Source organism: Ornithorhynchus anatinus, chromosome 3 (genome assembly GCF_004115215.2).
Source record: "Ornithorhynchus anatinus isolate Pmale09 chromosome 3, mOrnAna1.pri.v4, whole genome shotgun sequence".
Lineage (NCBI taxonomy): Eukaryota > Metazoa > Chordata > Mammalia > Monotremata > Ornithorhynchidae > Ornithorhynchus > Ornithorhynchus anatinus.
In genome coordinates this window covers 76,016,196-76,035,421 of record NC_041730.1, presented here as the reverse complement: position 1 = coordinate 76,035,421, position 19,226 = coordinate 76,016,196, and the positions used below count along the sequence as shown (strand labels likewise).

General features: G+C 42.7%; 1 protein-coding gene across 1 annotated transcript in view; it reads left to right on the top strand.

Moving 5' to 3' along the window:
• The window catches only part of ADAMTS12 (ADAM metallopeptidase with thrombospondin type 1 motif 12), a 318,713-nt gene that overhangs the window by 102,121 nt on the left and 197,366 nt on the right, over positions 1–19,226 (top strand). The gene's annotated exons all lie outside the window — the stretch shown is intronic.

Below are 19,226 nucleotides of genomic sequence, written 5' to 3'. Positions count from 1 at the left end.
ATAATGCTCTGCACCCAGTATGAAGTCCATAAATACTACTGAATGAATGAATAAAAGCAGTAAGTGGAAACATTTTGCACTCAAATGAAATGTTCATCTCCTGAATGCTTTGCTTCGGTGTATTTTAACTGAAAATTTGTGTGTCTCCCCTTAGAGTGGTAGAGGAAAAATAGGGAGAGGGTGTTTGTGTGAGAGAGAGGCGCTCTTCCTTTACTGCATACTCTTGGTTTTGTGTCTCAGTGCCCATCTGCCTCAAGTCTATATTCTGCTGGAATGGGGAGTCAGAGTTTGGGGCCAGAAATGATTCTTGATCTGGGATTATGGAGAAAATAGTGGGAGCTCCATAAACTGAGCCACTAGTCTCAACTGCTTGACCGTCCCTGACTTTTATTCTTTTCTTTATTCTTTTCTTCTTTATTCTATTATTCTTTTATTTTATGATATTTAAGTGCTTTCTATGTACCGATGAGGTAACTGAGGCACAGAAGTGAAGCAACTTCCCCCAAGGTCTCACAACAGACAAGTGGTGGAGCCAGGTTTAGAGCCCAGGACCTTATGACTCCCAGGCCCCTTCTCTATCCTCTAGGCCAAGCTGCTTCTCTACTTTCACTTCCAGGTCAACCTATGTGGGCAGCACTGAAAATCCAGACTTGGCGGTATCTCCAGCTACCAGAACCAAGGCATAGAACACCAAATTGTGCTGTGACATCCCTAGCCTTCCATACCCCCAAGCCTCTTACTAAATCTTAGACTAAAACTCTGATTTATTGTTTGTCCGGGAGATCAAGGAAGAGATCTTTCCCAACAAATATGTGAGCTACTGTCAGAGATGTCCACATACTCTATTGCGCTGTCTTAGATTACATAGTTTTAAACAGAAAAGCACATAACGAATCCCAAACTCGTCACTTATGTCAGAAACTTGACATTTCTTAAGGATTTGAGGAGTGTGAGGCAAATGATGCCAAATAGAGCTATATCAGGCTATTTTCCAGAGCATCTTTCTGTAGCTGAATTCCAAGGAAGGAAAATGGGGAGTCCATTGGAGAGGTGGTGGTGTTCCAGGGGGTAGAGCACAGTCCTGGGAATCAGAAGGCCCTGGGTTCTGATGTTGGCTCCACCACTTGTCTCTTGTGTGACCTTGGGCAAGTCACTTAAGTTTTCTGCCTCAGTTACCTCATCTGTAAAATCATGATTGAGACTGTGAGCCCCATATGAGGCATGGACTGTGTGTTACCTGATTAGCTTGTGTCTATTCCAGTGCTTAGTACAGAGCCTAGTACAATAATCACTTTTTTAAAAATCCCATAAAAATGCAGATGCTTTCTTTGGGTTAAACACAAGAAAACTGTCCAACCACTAGGGAGGCTAGAGGGATTCAAAAACAGAGAGTGGAATAATGAGAAACTTAAGTACCAGCACCAATTCCCTCTCCCTCCCCACCTGTCCAAGTATGGTGTTCAACTACTTATTTCAACAATGTTATCTTCGACATTGATTTTGCAATTTCTTGTTTAGTATTTCACTGTTCTGTTCTATGTGACTGTCTATACCCATATAGACTGTGACTCCCACCTGAGACACAAACTTTCATATAAAGGTTTATTTTATATCAACCACAGCACTTAGAATAGTGCTTAGTACACAGTAAGCACTTAATAAATACCACAGCAACTAACTACAACAGGTTTTGTTTACACTTGACACAGGTGCTAAGCCCTCACCACATTTAGGGGAGCTGATGAGCACTTTACTGATTGCCCTGGCACCACTTTGACTTTGATGATTCTTCTAGAGACCAGCATCACTCTTTGGCTTCCCTTACTCCCTCTGACTCTCATTTCTCCATTCGGCTTCTTTGGGGATACCAAGGGAGGCCTTAGAGGTTTCAGGCTCTGGCGCTGTGATTCTACACACCTGGAACTGTCAGATAAATCTGCTTTTCTGGTGTAGTCCTCACCAGGAACTTGACACTGGGTCAATCCATCAATTAATTGTACTTAAGTATTTACTGTGTGTGGAGAACTTTACTAAGCACTTGGGAAAGTACAGTACAACAGAGTTGATAACATGTTCCCTGCCCACAAGGAGCTCCCAGTCTAATAATAATAATGATGGCATTTGTAAAGTGATTACTTTGTGCCAGTCACTCTACTAAGCACTGGAGTAGATAAACAGTAATCAAGTTGGTCATAGTCTGCATCCCATATGGGGCTCACGGTCTTTATCCCCATTTTACAGTTGAGGTAAATGAGGCACAGAAAAATCAAGTGACTTGCTCGAAGTCACACAGCAGACAAGTGGCGGAGCTGGGATTAGAACTCAGGTCCTTCTGACTCCCAGGATCAAGCTTTCTAGAGGGGTCACCTCAGTTCTCCTTGGAAAAGGCACAGCAACCATTTTTAAACGTCGACACCTGCACTGGGATGATCTGGCTACATAGTCAAATTGAGGAAATATTGTCCAACTGGAAGCATATCTGTTCTGACTAAACAGTACTTTTCAGATAACAGCTCTCACTAGGGCTTTCAGACTGCACTTTAATCAGTCCTACAAAGCAGCCCTGTGGGTTAGTAATTTCAGTCCCTGGTCATTTGAAGACTGTTATTATTTGGAATACAGTTATAAAGCTGTTTATAGTTTTTAGAAATTCAATCCTAAGTAAAGACAGCTCAGTCAGAGGACGGGTGACCCCCGTGGTAAATCCTTTTAATTGGCTCTGTTGGGTTTGTTTGGATTTTAGAGGGCTACGGCCATCAGGAAGGATCTACAGATGGCTCTGTCAACAGTTGGAGGTCAGAGGTCTGAATGACATCCTGGCCACTAGAGAGAAGAGTAAGCAAGCCCCATATCATTGAGGTAGGGTAGGAGGGAATGACCCATGTCTGCAGGAAAGGGATGTCCCCTAGATTAAATCCTGTGGTATTGCTGAAATACAACACCTCTTCCCTCTTGCGTTTACACACAAGAAGCTTGCCTTAGCTGTTTGGATCTGACTGATTATCAGAGACCATTTTCTTTAAATATACAGGGCCTGGTTTTGGGTGTCTTCCCAGTTGACAGTCAAGTTCTTTGTTTAAATCCTCAGGGCTGAGGGGAACAGTGGGGTACAGCAAACCTGGCCGGTTAAAGGATGGTTTTCCATTTGGTGGGAGAGTAATGTGAGGTCAGCCACCAGGCTGGGGACAGCACCCTGACCCCATACGGAGACACAAGCTTATCTGCTGAGGGGAGAGTCCTGGGAGTTTTCCAGTGCTTGTTTATTCTCGATTTAACTGTCCCAGAAGCCTCTCCAGCTGCTTACATTGCAGGATGTGTTTCTGGAACTCCCAATAACTTTTCCTTCACGGGTTGTACCAGTTATGAGCAGTAAGATAATATAGCTGCTTCAGCTCTGACTGAATAAATTATTTAGGATATTGAGGATAGTTAACATCTGTAAATTCAGTGATATTGATAGTCAGCTGATGGAGTCTCCCACTGTGAACAATAGCCCAGCTGTGAAGCCTGCAGGACAGAGAAACAGTGATGCCTAGTGGAAAGAGCGCCAGCCTGGAAATAGAGGAACTGGCTTCTAATCCCAGCTCTGCCACTTGCCTGCTGTGACCTTGGGCAAGTCACTTAACCTTCTGTGCCTCAGTTTTCTTATCTGTAAAATTAGGATAAAGTGCCTGTTCTTTCCCCTTAGACTGTCAACCAAGTGTGGTGAAGGAACTTTGTTCTACCAGATTATTTTGTATCTGCCCTTTCAATCAATTAGTAGTATTTGAGTGTTTACTGTGTGCAGAGCAATGTACTAAGAACTTGAGAGTACAGTACAATTGAGTTGGTAGACATGTTCCTTGTCCACAAGTTTACAGTCTAGATGGGGAGTCAGACACTGAAATAAATTAGGGATTTGTATATAAGTGTTGCGGGGCTAAGGGTGGGTTGAATATCGAATACTTACACTAGAGCTTATTACAGTGTTTGGCACAGATTGAATGCTTAACAAATACCACAATTATTATTATTATTATTATTATTACAATAATCTTCCCAAGTACTATTTTTTTGAGCAGAGCATGAATTAGGCATTTAGTAGGGGGAAGGGAAGGTGTATAAAAGACTCAGAGCTTACAATCTAGTGGAAAAGATAAGCAGACATAAATTATTTATAAATAGGAGGAGAAACAAGAAAAATCTACTCTGTCCACCTTTTGGATTCAGAGCCCCCTGTGGGATAAGGACTGTGTCGGACCTGAAGATCTGCCTGAGAACCTAACACATTACTTGGCATGTAGTAAGCATCTTAATATGGAAAGATGAAATAAATGAATAAATAAGTAGCACAACATTCCAAGAACAATGTAGCTCACTGATCTTTATATCAATGTACTTGTAAAGGTTGGTATAAGTACCCAAGTGCCAAGGATGGTTATTGAATTAATGCTATTTGGGGTGGTGGGAATTAGAGAAGGCTTCCTGGAGGAGTGCTTTGGAAACGGGGAGAGCTGTAGTCTGGTGGAATTAACTGGGGTTGTTGTCACAAACCTGCTGCTTATTTCCCACAATTCATGTTTTGCCTCAAATGACAAAAGAGGACCAGTCTTCCTTCTAAAATTAATCGTATTTGAGAATTTACTGTGCACAGAGCACTGTACTAAGCACTCGGAAAGTGCAATTCAGCAATAGAGATAATCCCTGGCCACACCGGGCTTTTATTCTGTCCTCAGTTTTCCTGTTATATCAACCTGACAGGCAAAATTAGGTATTCATGGAGATGGGTTTTTCAGCAAAGACCTTCCAACCCTATGTGCTCAGAGCCAATCACTCTTGCTCATCCCTCCATGAACTTGACAAACAGCTATGATGACCACATTGCACCACACAGATCATAAAAAAGAATCAAATTTTTTCTTCTGAATTTGTGTTGAGTTGACAGGATGATGCAGGGAATTTCCTGTGCATCACTGATGGGGTGTGTATGGGGCGGTAGGGTGGTGTCTAGGAAAATCCACACAATTTTCTTTTTTTTTTTTGTTTAAACCAGTCAGGACTGAATATCATTATTGGAATGTCTCACCCAGACCACAAGCTGTTTATACGCTGTAGGGAAGACTGTGTTCAAGTTTTCTTCCCCGCTTTCTAATTATGTGGAAGAAAAGCTTTTTGGAGAAGGGATCCTATTGAAAATCCATTAAGGTATGGAGTTCAGAGAATCTAAGCCCTGCTGAACTCTCCAATGGCCTTGTCACTTAGGTCTGTAGAGGTGAGAGTGCATTTGCCAAGAGTTCCCAAGATTGCTCCTGGCATCTGGGCGGTGAGGGGTTCAGTAGCTACTTGTTCATCTGACTCTTGGACTGAGTGACTCCCCTGGGGTTTTCGTCTGCTACCAGCTGCTGCCCTCTACAAGCACACCTGGCACCACGTGCTGCCAAAGAATTTCTCCCAAAGTAGGACATCCAGACAGAGGGAAGATTAGAAAGGGATTGTAGGTCAGAGAATGTGACCAGAGTGAGCAACCAGGAAACAAGCTGTGGAGAGAGCAGGGTGGGGCTCTTTTTCTCTGGTGGGAGTCTGAACAGAGCCATCTAATTCAGAGACCGTAAACTGGTTGTGGGCCGGGACTATGTCTACCAACTCTATGTTGTTGTTGTACTCTCCCAAGAGTTTAGTACAGTGCTCTCCAAACAGTAAGTGCTCAATAAATTCCATTGATTGATTGCAACCCAATTGATGGTGCCCTGTTCTGGACTACTGTCCAATGCCCTGGAGTGGGACAGACTTGGAAGACTTGGACCTTTCTACACTGAAAGCTTTGTACCCATGAAAAGATGAAAGTCCAATTGATAATGATGATCTCAGAACTCTGGAGGGAGCTAGGGACCCAGCTATCCTAAAAGGACAGCTGGCCTGGATCTTGGACATTCGGTGTACAAGGTGTAATGCTAATTCAGACTAATTTGGCTTATTTGCACTGTTGTAACCTGTCTTTTGCGGGGCAGGAAGAGTACCCTTCAACTTTTTGTTCATTGTTTCTTATGAGTTTATCCATAACTTCCATCCCACCTTATTCTTAGATTGTGAGCCCCTTAGAGGCCAGGACAGTTTCTGAGGCCTACCCATGTAGTCTTTCTCAGTGGTTTGTGCAGTACTCTGAACTTAATAAGTTGCTTAATAAATGCTATTACTATATTATTACAATTACTACTTCATTAGGTCACCCTGCCACCTCTTGCTCTCTGTCAGCAAGGGCTGGAGTCTTTGGGGTGTCACACAGGCTGGACATAGGCTGACATCTCCTCTGCTCAAACTTAGAGTTGGGCCCAGGTTGGGATTCTTGATTCATGTACACAGTACAAGGTAGGTTGGGATCTCTGCAGCCTGAGTGGCAGCTGAATGTCGATGGGGGTCAATGGAGGCTGAACATGAGAGGGTATCAGAATTCCAGATCCACGGCTCCATAGTGGCTACTGTGGTGACTGGACTTATGGGTTCTGCAGGTCTTGCAGTTGTCCAGGAGAAAGGCTAATGAGTGGGTGGCTCTGGGGGTGAAGGAAGCCACTTGGGTCAGACCCGGGGCTTGGCGAAGATTAGAGGGGAGAGGTATGGGAGGAGATGACACTGGAGTCCCTCCTTTTTTACCTTCTACTTCCCCTTCTTTCCATTGTTCTCTCTCCTTTTCCACCTCATTGTTATTGTAATCATTATAATTATGATGACTATGGTATTTAAGTGTTTACTATTTGTCAAGCACTGTTTTAACTATGGTAGGTACAAATTAAATTGGAAACCCATCCTGATCCCCATTAGGCTCACTGTTTATGTAGAAAAGGGGAGTTCTAGTTGATCCTCAATTGGTTTGTTCCCCAAGGACTCTTGAAGGAGATGGAAGAAGTTAGGCTTTTCCACCTTTGTCCAAATTATTGGGCCAAGGACCCACTCCCAGATCTACACTAGACTTATACACTGAAAAAATACATCTTCACACGAGCTGCAGGATACATTGCACACAGAACAAAGTGTGTGACTGAGGATAGAGTTGCCCATAGTATTTGGAACATGGAACCAACCAGGATGACAGTCCAATCCCACCGAAACAGTCCTGATCCTTTGTTTCCTCTCACCTTCTAATTTTTTCTCTCTCTTGTCCCGAGAGTACACCCTTATACTCAAAATGAAAATTGGTGCCACTAGTGGAAGCTTTCATGCCTCATATGAATGCATTAAATTAGCTTTATATTATTTGTTTATATCAACTAGTTATGTTTCTTGAGTGTCTCCTGGGTGTGGAATATTGTAATAAAGGCTTGGGAAACTACAATAGTGAGAAGACAGCCCTGCCCGGAAGGAGTTTACAATCCACACAATTAGTCAGTGGCATTGTTTGAGCACTTACTGTAGTAAGTGCTTGGGAGCGTACAATACAATAGAGTTGGTAGACAAATTCCCCGGGTTTTACAGTCTAGAGAGGGAGAAAGATTAAGTACATTCAGGGTAACTCTGATATAAATAGGATATCTGACTGTAAGCCTGTCAGTGGGCAGGGACTGTCTCTGTTGCCAATTTGTACATTCCAAGCACTTAGTACAGTACTCTGCACGTAGTAAGTGCTCAATAAATACTACTGAATATTAGACTTGGAGGTTTGTGGTTCAGGAAATTGCTCCTGAGATTATTTGGATATAAAATCCCAAATTAGGATTAGTTAGCCATGCTGTATTGGGAGAAATCTATGGAACAATGCAGCATTAGAAATCCAGAAGTCAGGTGGTAGCTCCATGAAGGCCCTAGGAACCGTGGACAAACCAGATATCCAAAGAGAATGGACAGGGTTGAGATCAGTCTGTCAGTCAGGGGTATTTGACTGAGCCTTGCTGTGTGCAGAGCACTGTATTAAGATTTGATCAGCATTACAAACTGGAAAGGAAATACAAAACCTGAGGCTCATAGAATATTAATTACAGGCAGCTTTGCATTTGCGGATTTAATGTAATGAACGATTCCCAAAAGTCACTCACTAGTGCTTGGCCGTAAGTTTTGCTAGGGGGAAGTGGATGGAAAAATTAACCAATGGCATTTATTGAGCACTTACTGTGTGCATAGCACTGTATTAAGTGCTTGGGAGCGTACAACAGAGTTAATAGTCATGTTACCTGTCCACAAGTTTACATTCTAGTTTATAGTCTCTAATTTACAGTCTAGAGATCAATCAGACTATTTATTGAGGACTTACCTCAGATCACTCTACTGTAGTACCCTAATATGTTCTTGGTCAACAGAGCCATTATATTCAAATAGAGAATGAGACTGAGGCTTTAATGCTGAGCTTTGCATACAAAATAATGCTAAGTGTAAAAAGCATACAAAGACAGCATGGGAAGCAGTATGGTGTAGTGGAAAGAGCATAGATGGGAGAGTCAGAGAATCTGGGTTTTAATCTTGGCTCGACCACTTAGCTGCTGTTTGACATTGTTTAAGTCACTTAACTTCTCTGTATCTCAGCACCCTCATTTGCAAAATGGGGATTCAATATTTCTGCTTCCTCCTACTTAGAATGTGAGGACCTTGTGGGACATGATCATCTTGTACCCAACTCAGTGCTTGGCATATACTAAGAACGTAATAAATACCAGAGTTACTAAAAAAGAAGGTACTGTCTGCATAAGCTGCTCATGACAATTAAAAAAAAAATTATGATGCTGCTCTACAGTCATAAAGGCTCTCTTTCAGTTAGGCTGGTGTGATGCATAATTGTGATTGCTCAACATCTCAGGCACATATAGAACACATAATGAAAAGCCTGCAATATCTTACTATAAATATAGTACCAAAAACACAAGGTAGAAGATTTTTACAGAGGGTTCCCATCTCTATCGGGGAAGAAGGCCCTAAGTTAGTAAGACAGACTCAAATAAAATAATATTTCACTGGTTTTCTTTGCAGAGTTAGCTACTTGGTGCAGAGAAATAGCTGAATGTAATAGAATGGATATAGAAAGCTATTTTCTTAGGCTGATCTGCATACTGAAATATGGGCTGTTATCAAACAGCACTGGATCAATAGATCAACCTTAACATTTCTAACATTTCGACTTTAATAAACCTGCACTCTAACATTGAGACAGAAACCCATAAAGTGGAAGAACATTAGTACTGTCAGAAGCTGATGGTGAAAAGCAACAGATATGAATTTGAAGTAGACAGGCTGGTTTCTCAGACAGTTTATTTTGCAAGTAACTTGGGTGAAGTGCATTTCTATGTTGATTAGGGTTGCAGGGGTGAGAAATTTTACATTACCAATGTATCAGAGTCCACTGTAGCAGTTTATAAGTAATACAAGGTATTGGGGGCAAGTAGGGAGTGACATCATGTCATTGCCCTTGGGCTATCCCTGCCAGGATGTCAGTTTAGCAGTCCCTAATGGGACAACTGAAATCCACAGAAAGGGTATCTTGAGACAAAGGCTAGATCAAGGAATTATGAACTGTAAGCTCCTTGAAGCCAGAGACAGTATCTTTTACTCCTAAACATCTAATGCTGTGCTCTACCCACAGTAGGTGTTTAGTAAATACTACTGATTGATAGAACCCTAGAAATCCTAGTCCTTGTTGCAGACTGTGAGTGATTCTGGGCCAGCACTTCGGGTAAGGTAGAGAACAAATCCACAACCCAATAAAGCAGTGAGGAGACCCACCCCTCATCAAAAAGGACTGTAGATTCACACACCTGGTCTCTAAGAAGTGTGTTTTTTGAAGACAAGGCATTTTCCACTTGGCTGTAAGGCATCTCCTGTGAAAGTCCTTTTGTCAGCTTCCTCTGCAGAAGCTGTGGTAACCCGAAGAGAACCGGCTAACCTTCTGGGAGACGAGTGAACCAAAGTCAAAGCCCACGGTGATAGAGACAGCAGACTAACAGATCCATTCATTTGAGAGGATTAGCTGAGGGGCAAAATGAGGCCCTGAGGAAAGTCCCTCTCCTTGTTTGGACCATAGAGGGAGCAAGACCTCAGATTAAAATACCCCAAGTTACCTCACCATGGCTTCCTTTTTATCCCAGGCATTATCTTAAACTGAGAGAAAATCATCACCCTGAGGGACTTGTTCAGGTTGGGGCCTAGGAGAGGGGTCAAACGTGCATAATGCAGAAGAGTAAACCGACTGAAGCTTCTTCTCCAAACTCTCTCAGAGAAAATCCCTGCCCCACAGAGGGCTGAACCTTTCTCACTTAGTAGAGATGTCAAACACCTCCCAAAGTGACCCATTACATTCTAGGAAGGTTAGGGAAAAAACCTCTCCTTTGTACTGTGGGTCATGTTGTTTTATTTGTGTTTCCTTCCCTCCAATTATCTTTGACTCAATCCATCAGTTGCATTTATTGAGCACTTAATTGAACAGCACACTATATAAAGCACTTGGGAGAATTCAGCATAACAATTTAACAGATACATTCCCTGCCTACAACAAGCCTACAGTATAAACTCCTCTCTCTCTCTCTCTCTCTCTCTCTCTCTCTTCCCCCCCCCCCTTCAAGCTGCAGGTTCAGCCAGTCATTAATCTTGTTGATTCTATCTCCATAACATCTCCAGAATTTGCTTTCCTCTCCATCCAAACTGTTACCACACTGGCTCAAACTTTTGCTGTGTCCCTTCTCAACTTCTGCAAGAACCTCCTTGCTCATTTATTTGCCTCCAACCTCTCCCCTTTCCAGTCTACACGTCACTCTGTTGCCCAGATCATTTTTCTGAAAAAAAAAAAACCTCAGTGCACTCTACTAAGTGCTTAAGTGCTTAAGTCAACAGAAGTTCACTTTCCCTACCTTCAAAGTTTTATTAAAAACACATCACCTCCAAAAGACCTTCCCTTCCTACAACCTTATTTTCCTCTTCTTCCACTCACTTCTGCCTCACCCTTATAATGGGATTTGCACCCTTTCTTCACTCCATCTTCAGCCCATAGCATTTAATTATGGTCTTGTTAGGTGCTTACTGTGTGCAAACCACTATTTTAAACATTGGGGTGTATACAAGATAATCATGTTGGGTACAGTCCCTGTCCCTCATGGGGCTCACCATCTGAATAGGATATAGTCCCCATTTTGCATATGAGGAAACTGAGGCAAAGAGAAGTTAATTGATCTGCCTAAGGTCACACAGCAACAAAGTAACATAGCTGGAATTAGAACCCAGGTCCTCTGGGCCTGTGCTCTTTTCACTAGGTCATGCTATTTATTTTTATTAATGTCTGCTCTTTTCACTAGGTCATGCTATTTATTTTTATTAATGTCTGCCTACTCTAGTCTGTAAGCTCACTGGGGGCAGGGAACGTGTCAACCAACTCTGTTATACTCTTCCAAACAGTTAGTTTCCGCACAGTAAGCACTCAATAAATATTATTGAGTGATGAATTGCCTCCAATTTTTGCCCAACCTATCCTGCATCAAGCATAAACTCCTAACCATAAACTTTAAAACATTCAGTTAGCTCTCATGCTCCTGTTTATCCTTGTTCATTTCCCACCACAACCCAGTCTGCACACTTCACTCATCTAATACCAGTCTACTTACTGTCCCTCACTGTTGCCTCTAGTGGATAGAGCACGGGCTGGGAGTGAGAAGGACCTTGGTTCTAATCCCATCTTCACCACTTGTCTGCTGTGTGACCTTGGGCAAGTCACTTAACTTCTCTGTGCCTCAGGTACCTCATCTTTAAAATGGGAATTAAGATGGTGAGCCCCATGTGGACATGGACTGGGTCCAATCTGATTATCTTGTATCTACTCCAGCTCTTAAAACAGTGCTTGACACATGGTAAGTGCTTAACAAATATCATCACCATTATTATCGCTATCAAAACCTCTTGCTCACACTTTCTCTGCTTCCTGGAACTCCCTTCCCCTTCATTTCCAGCATACCAGCACTCTCCCTATTTTCAAAGCCCTACTAAATGCATGTCTCTTCCAGGAAGCCTTCCCAGACTAAGATCCTTGTCCCACCTATTTCTTCCCCCGCCCTGGCCCATCCCCCCAAATACATACTGTCTCTCTCTTGAACTTATTCCCACCAATTTAGCATTTAGGTACTCCTCGCATCCTCACAGCACTTGTACATATCCCAGTTGCTTCTCTTGCCTGTAACTTATTTTAAAGCTTGTCTTCCATTAGAATGTAAGTTCCTTGAGGGGAAGGATCATTTCTCATCATTGTGCTCTCCCAAGTACTTAATCCAGTGCTCTACACTACAAATGCAGTTGATTGATTCAGTTTCTGTCAAGAAGCTTGGAAAAGGTTTTAAAGCACCCCACTTCAGTTTACATTCTAACACTTTGCTTCAGGAACCAATCACCCAGTTGTAACATTATTCATATTAGAAAATGTGTTCTGGTTTTCCACATTTTGCTTTGACACTGTTTTCAGGAAGCAAACCTGTTTTAAGATGGAGGGCTGCTGGGACTAGATTTGACCAGTGAATGTACAGAACAGAAAGGAGTGTGGCGTAGTGGAAAGAGCACAGTCCTGGGAGTCAGAGGACCTGGGTTCTCATTCTAAATCCACTACATCCCTGCTATGTGACCATGTTTAAATCGCTTCTCTGAACCTCAGTTCCCTGATGTGCAAAATGGGGATTAATTCATTCAATGCAGAGCACTGTACTAAGCTCTTCAATACCTGTTGCCCCTACTTCGACTTGGAGCCCCATGTGGGACCTAATTATCTTAATTATTTACCCTGGGGTTTATTACCGTACTTGTCAAATACTAAACACTCCAAAAATACCACAACTGTCTTATGCCATTGAGTCATCTCCAACCCACAGTGACACCATGGACACATCTCTCCCAGAACGCCCCACCTCCAACTGCAATAGTTCTGGGATTTTTCTTGGTAAAAATACAGAGGTGGTTTACCATTGCCGCCTCCTGCACAGTAAACTTGAGTCTCTATCCTCGACTCTCTCTCATGCTGCTGCTGCCCAGCACAGGTGAGTTATTACCACAGTTATTAGGATTTTGAGACTGTGCTCTGGAGGCCAGTTTGGTCTGATCCAGTCACCCTCTTAGTAAAAAGGTACCCCCTGGGACTTGGCCCCCTTCTCATCCTGACCTCCTCCTCCCCTCATCTTTTAATTCCAGTGGACTTTGGATCTGTGAAGGTTAATTCTCATGGAGAATTACCTTGCGCACTTTGCAACTTGACAAATTGCATCAACTCTCTAATCCACTCCTTGACAGACATTTGGGATTGTAGGCTTGACTTATTGGGTTGAGTATTTTTCCATTAGGAGGTTTGACTGAGGTTGTTTCTTGTATGATAAAGGTTTTTGATTATACTGGTCTTTCAAATTGGAGTCAAATTGAATTTCTGTCCCTCACTACCATAGAAGTGGTCTATTTGTCTAGCAGATCATGCTGAAAGGTCAGAAAACCAGGTTTCTTTTGGTGATTATCAGTTCACATCTGTTCTGTAGGTACTGGATCAGGTTGCTTCTCATTTTTACCTTAAGAAATATCTTTGACCCATACATCGTCTAGAGTCCACGCTGTGATCCTGAGTGAATTGTGAGCCCCATCAAAGGACTGTGATCGGGTCTAATTCCAGCCTCAGTACTTTCTCCCATAAATTAGTACAGTGCTCTGCCCCCAGTAAATGCTTAATAAATACTATCACCACTACTTAAACTGAATGTCTATTACAATCTGTGTTATATGTTCATTCAGTAGTATATGTTGGGTGCCTTCCTGAGTCTGGGTACTGCATTAAATCATGGGAGACTGCAATAGAAGCTTCCAATCTAAACTACTTCCTACAAGTCAATTTGACATTTTTTAGAATGGTGCTTTCAGCATGTAGGCTGCCCACCAGGAAAATCCGAATTGGAATCCCCCACTACCCACTCTTTCCCTCTCCATTGCTAATCTGGAGAAAGGGTTTGCTGATAAAGAGCAGCCAATTTATGAATCCTGGTGGAGACTGTTTTTCAATTTGACTGTCATTGATTTTTCATGTGCTTTTTATGAACCAGAAATATGTCCACAGCCCATCCTCCTCATATAATTTAATTTAGATGTCCTGGACTTCATGATGGCCCTGTAAATTCTCTTTTTATTGCATCCTAATCCAGTTTGGAGTATGTAGAGTAAGTCACAAATTCCCAATGAAAATTAAAACTCTGATGAAGACATAATGATATTGCATTTAGAGGGCACAACCCAAGAAAAATCAGGAGGTTCAGGATCTAGAGGTTTTGACCATTCAACAATAACTCTCTTGGAGTTCAGCTGAGCTAAATGTGGACCTCTTCATCGCGTAGTGCTTGTATCTGGAAGTGTTGGAGGAGTGGACTGTTGAAGAAAATATTTCTCCAATACCCCAATTCACAATGCCACTCCACAGTGGCACTGGCCATTGGCCTCATTCGGTCATGTGATGGGCAGGACTGGTGATCCTGACCTATGTATTCTTCAGAGGGCCATACACTAGAAATAAGACACAATCCCTGCTCTCAAGGATTTTACCATCTAATGGATATTTCCATGCATGTTTTTAACAACTTCTAATGAAGCTTTTCAAAGCCACAAAGGTAAACTTGAACACGGATAATAATGACTGTTGTATTTGTTAAGCATTTATTATGTGACACTGTGGCTAAATTCTGGAGAAGTACATGAGTCGATGTCCCACATGCACTAAGTAGGAGGGAGAACAGGCATTGAGCCCCCATTTTACAGATGAAGAAACAGCACAGAGAAGTTGTGATCTCCCTTTCCTTGAGGTCACACTAATTCTCCCAGCTGTGCTTTGTACCAACACAGATGCAGAAGAATAATTCTAGTGTGTATTTGCAGAATTTCAGCAGCTCTGCCAATCACTAAGCAAATTTGCTGGCCTGAGAATTTCACTGAGGCTCTATGGCTACTCTACAATTGCCTTGTTTCCACAAGGCGAGGTTCAAGCTCGTGGAGTGATAAAGATTCTTCTTTTAAGAGAACAGTGTTGCCCAGAGGAAACCATACAGGCTTGGGAGTCATGGATCTGGGTTCTAATCACGCAACTATTTACTTGCTGTGTGACCTTCGGTAAGTCGTTCACTCCTCTTTGAGGAAATTTTCCTCAGTTTCCTTGCCTGTAAACTGAGGATTCAATACCAGGTCTCCTTCCTTAGACTGTGAGCCCCATCTGGGATAGGGACTGTCCAACTTGAATATCTTGAATCTACCACAGTGTAAGGCACATGGTAAATGCTTAACAAATACTACAATTATCATCATTATTAGTATTATAAGTTAAATTATTATTATTTTTATTATCATTGTTACTACCCCATTAATCACTCAATGTTAGGGAGGGCCAAGCACTATGTTTCCCATTAACAGCTACTCATTTGCCCTGGTTTCTTCCAAGATTTGAGTTTTGTTTGGTGAAGGAACAGAATTGAACTTGGAATTTTTTTGACAGGACAGCAGAAGAGAACAGCAAGAACTGGTCTTTTAGGCTCCAGTTTTCCTAAAAATGAAAGTGAAGATTGCAGGGAGCTTTTGAATGGATTGCTCAGTAACACTGAACTCAAATTGGACAACTGCAGGGAAAGGAGAAGATTCACTGTTGGGGCCTGGTGGTGGCCTGTTTTATTCTCTACCTACATATCCTAATAGAGCCAAGGTTGCAGCTTTTTACCATTTCTCTTAATCTCATTAAGTAGATGGAAACATTAAATTGTATACAGTCTTGCCAAAGGATGGAAGAAGAGAAAAATATCCTTGGCAATTAGGAAAACTCATGCTCTGAACCTGCATCTTTGAGTGAAATCTGAAAGAAGTTGGAACCCTTGCACTTTTTGAGATTTTAAAGAAATGAAGGAAGCAATTTCTATTCCCAATGCCCAGGGCCACTTGTTGGTGACCCCCATCTGTTTCCAATGAATACTGATGGTCTGTCTTTAATTCTTAACTGGCCTGCTGGGCTCAGATCTACTTTTCCTACCTGAGGAATAAGGTATGCCAAAGTTTAGGATCTGACAAATAAGCACTCAAGAAACATGAACTAAAAGCTAAATGGCAGCATGGTTGGTGGCAAGAACATGAGGCTATGACTCAAAAGATGTGGTTTCTAATCTTAGCTCTCTTCTGGCTCGCTTTCTGACCTGGGGCAAGTTGTGTAATCTCTCTGTGCCTCAGTTGAAGTTAATATTTGCTTCTGCCAGTCTCATGGGGATCCTGTGAGCATCAGATGAGATAATTGATGAGAAAGTTCTTTGGCAAAATTGGGACTGTACAAAAAGTATTATTACTGAAATCTTCTGCCAGCAGATGCAATTGTGCCTGTGTCACTGGTGATTTTCAGCTACTCTACCCTGTCTGTAGATACATCTAAGTCTTCTGGGATCTGTAGTGATCTGTAGGAAGCACCTTTAAAGGGAGGAGCGCAGCGTGCCCCCCCACACCCGCTTTAACGCCTACATACACACACACCTCACCCAACCCCAGCTCTCCTAAACTATTTAAGGTCAGCGATAAGCTTTCCCCTTCTGCAGTCCCTATAAGCACATTGATCTCCTACCCTAGGCAAAACAGCCCTTCAGTCTTTCATTTAAATGCAGGCTGAATTTTTCTTTTTTTTTTTTAACTGAGCTTTAGGTCAAGACAGTGAGAGTGATTACTCTTATTTTCCAGATGGAAAAAGCTGGGTCACTTCAATTTCAAGGAAAGTAATTTGCTGAACTCGAGCGAATGCTGAGAGAAAATTAGAGAGCAGAATTCCCCCTTCCTCCACCCCAGTACTTTAAAAATTATTATTATTGTTATTTTTATGGTTAAGTGCTTACTATGTGCCAGGTGCTATTCTAAGTGCTGAGGTAGATACAAGCTAAGCAGTTTAGACACAGTGTCTGTCCCACATGGGGCTCTCAATCTCCATTTTCCAGATGAGATAACTAAGGCACAGGGAAGCTAAGTGATTTACCCAAGGTCATACAACATAGAAGTGGTAGGGACTGGAACCTAGGTCCTCCTGAGTCCCAGATGTGTGTTCTATCCACTAGGTCACACAGCTTCTCCTAGGTAACTCTGGGTCAGAGCAGATTGTCTCCCCAGGTTCCCACAGGCAGCCTGAATCTCCTCTCTTCTCTGGGGCATGGCACATTCCTGGGCAAAGAGAGGGAGCTGTGGCCTTAAAGTGGGTAGGAACACATAAGAACAAGGATTCTTCCATACCCCTTTGCAGGGAAAGGCCAAGGCGAAAAGGCTCGGCAGCTGGAGAAGTAGATTCAGAAGCTCCAGGATTTGCAGGAGGCTCCATCTCTGTCCCAATTTCCCAGACTGTCTGCTAGGCAGCACTCAGATAACCCACCTCCACCTACTTCCCCTTATCTTTAGAAGGGACTGAAGGGAAGGCCGGGCATCTGAAGGTCAGCGTGGATGACTCCAGCGGTGGACGTCTCTCGGAGAATCCGCTGGATGCAGGCCAGGCCTGTGGTGAAGCTGCATGTTCAGTGCTGAGCTGGGCAGAGTGAACCTTCCTCTCCAAACTGCATTCCCTGTGCCCCATTCATTCAATAGTATTTATTGAGTGCTTTCTATGTGCAGAGCACTGTACTGAGCGCTTGGAATGTACAAATCATGGCACCTTGCCGAAGTTCCAATCTGTCAGCCACTGAGGAGCCACCACACTTTTGTTTTTACAAGCAAGACAAGCAGCCCCTCTCGATGCAAAGGGCTTGTTCCTTTCTCGTCGGCAGGTGCTCTCTGGTTTTCCACTGATTAGGATCCCAGCTGAACCTGGGCCAGATGGCAAACAGACCTCCCAAGCCTCCCCTGTTGAAACTGTTGGAAATGTTTATCCTACATCAAACACTCACCGGCCAGGGAGAAGTTCAGCTCAGGGACGTTACAAAAAAAGTCCTTTCGTATTGAAAGGCCTTGACTTTCCCTCTGCTCTACCTTTGACAATTTCCATGTTAGCCTGTGGATTTTCTACTGAAATGTCTTTAAACAATTCTTGAGGAAAAGAATTCTCTAGAATTCAATGATTACGATAACCAGGCCCTTGGATAGACCTGCAGAGAGATGGGGCTTTGGCCTAGTGATACTCATTCTTCATATAAGTGACTCGGTTTAATCTACTTGGGTAGAAGGATCAGTAGTATTTATGGTATTCATTCACTGCTTTCTATGTGCCAAGCAGCCCTTTCATTGGTCCAGGGGCAAGAGTGTAGCTTGGAAAATTGAGAGACATCAATCAATCATGTTAACTGAACCCTTACTGTGTACAGAGCACTGTTCTGAGTCCTTTGTAGAATGCTATATAATAGTTTTAGTAGACATGCTCTCTGCCAACAAGGACCTTACAGTCTAAAGAGGGAGACAGACATTAAAATGAATTACAGGTATGTACATAAGTGTTCTGAGATCTAAGGCAGGGTGAATAAAGAGTGCAAATCCAACCGCAAGGGTGATGAAGGAAGAGGGAGTAGAGGAAATGAGGGCTTAGTTGGGAAAGGCCTTCTGGAGGAGATGTGATTTTAATAAGGTTTTGAAGGTAATAATTATAATAATTATGGGATTTATTGGGTGCTTACTATGTGCAAAACACTGTTCTAATCACTGGAGTAGGTACAAGATTATCAGGTTGGACACAGTTCCTGTCTCATCTGGGGCTCATAGTCTAGACAGGAGGGACAAGGATTTAATCCCCAAATTACAGATGAAATTCCCACTTTAATCCCCAATTTACATATTATTCTCTGCCGAGTTGCCTCAGCTGACTCAGGTCATCTATAGTCTCCTGGAACAGAGAGCTGCCTGAGGACACAGATCTTTTATGAGCTGGCTCAGAACATCGAACATCAATCGGGACAGAACATCACTTGGGTCAGATAGCTGCTCTCCCTGTTGAGCTGCCTCTTGGACATGAGCTTTTAATAAGGCTTTGAGAGTGGGAAGAGTAATCTGTCGGAAACGAAGGGAGAAGAAGTTCCAGGCTAAAGGCAGAATGTGGGTGAGGTGTTGGTGGTGGATAGACTAGATTAAGGCACAGTGAGTATATTGGAATCGGAGGAACATTACTGAGAATGCTGAGTTGTGGAAGGAAATCCTCCAGATGGGACAGAGTAATTGTTTTAAAGCCAGTGTTAAGGAGTTTCTGTTTAATGTCAAGGTGGATGGGCAACTGCTGAAAGTCCTTGATGAGTAGGGAAACATGGACTAAATTTTTGTTTACTTATTTTTTTTAGCAAAATTATCCAGGCAGCAGT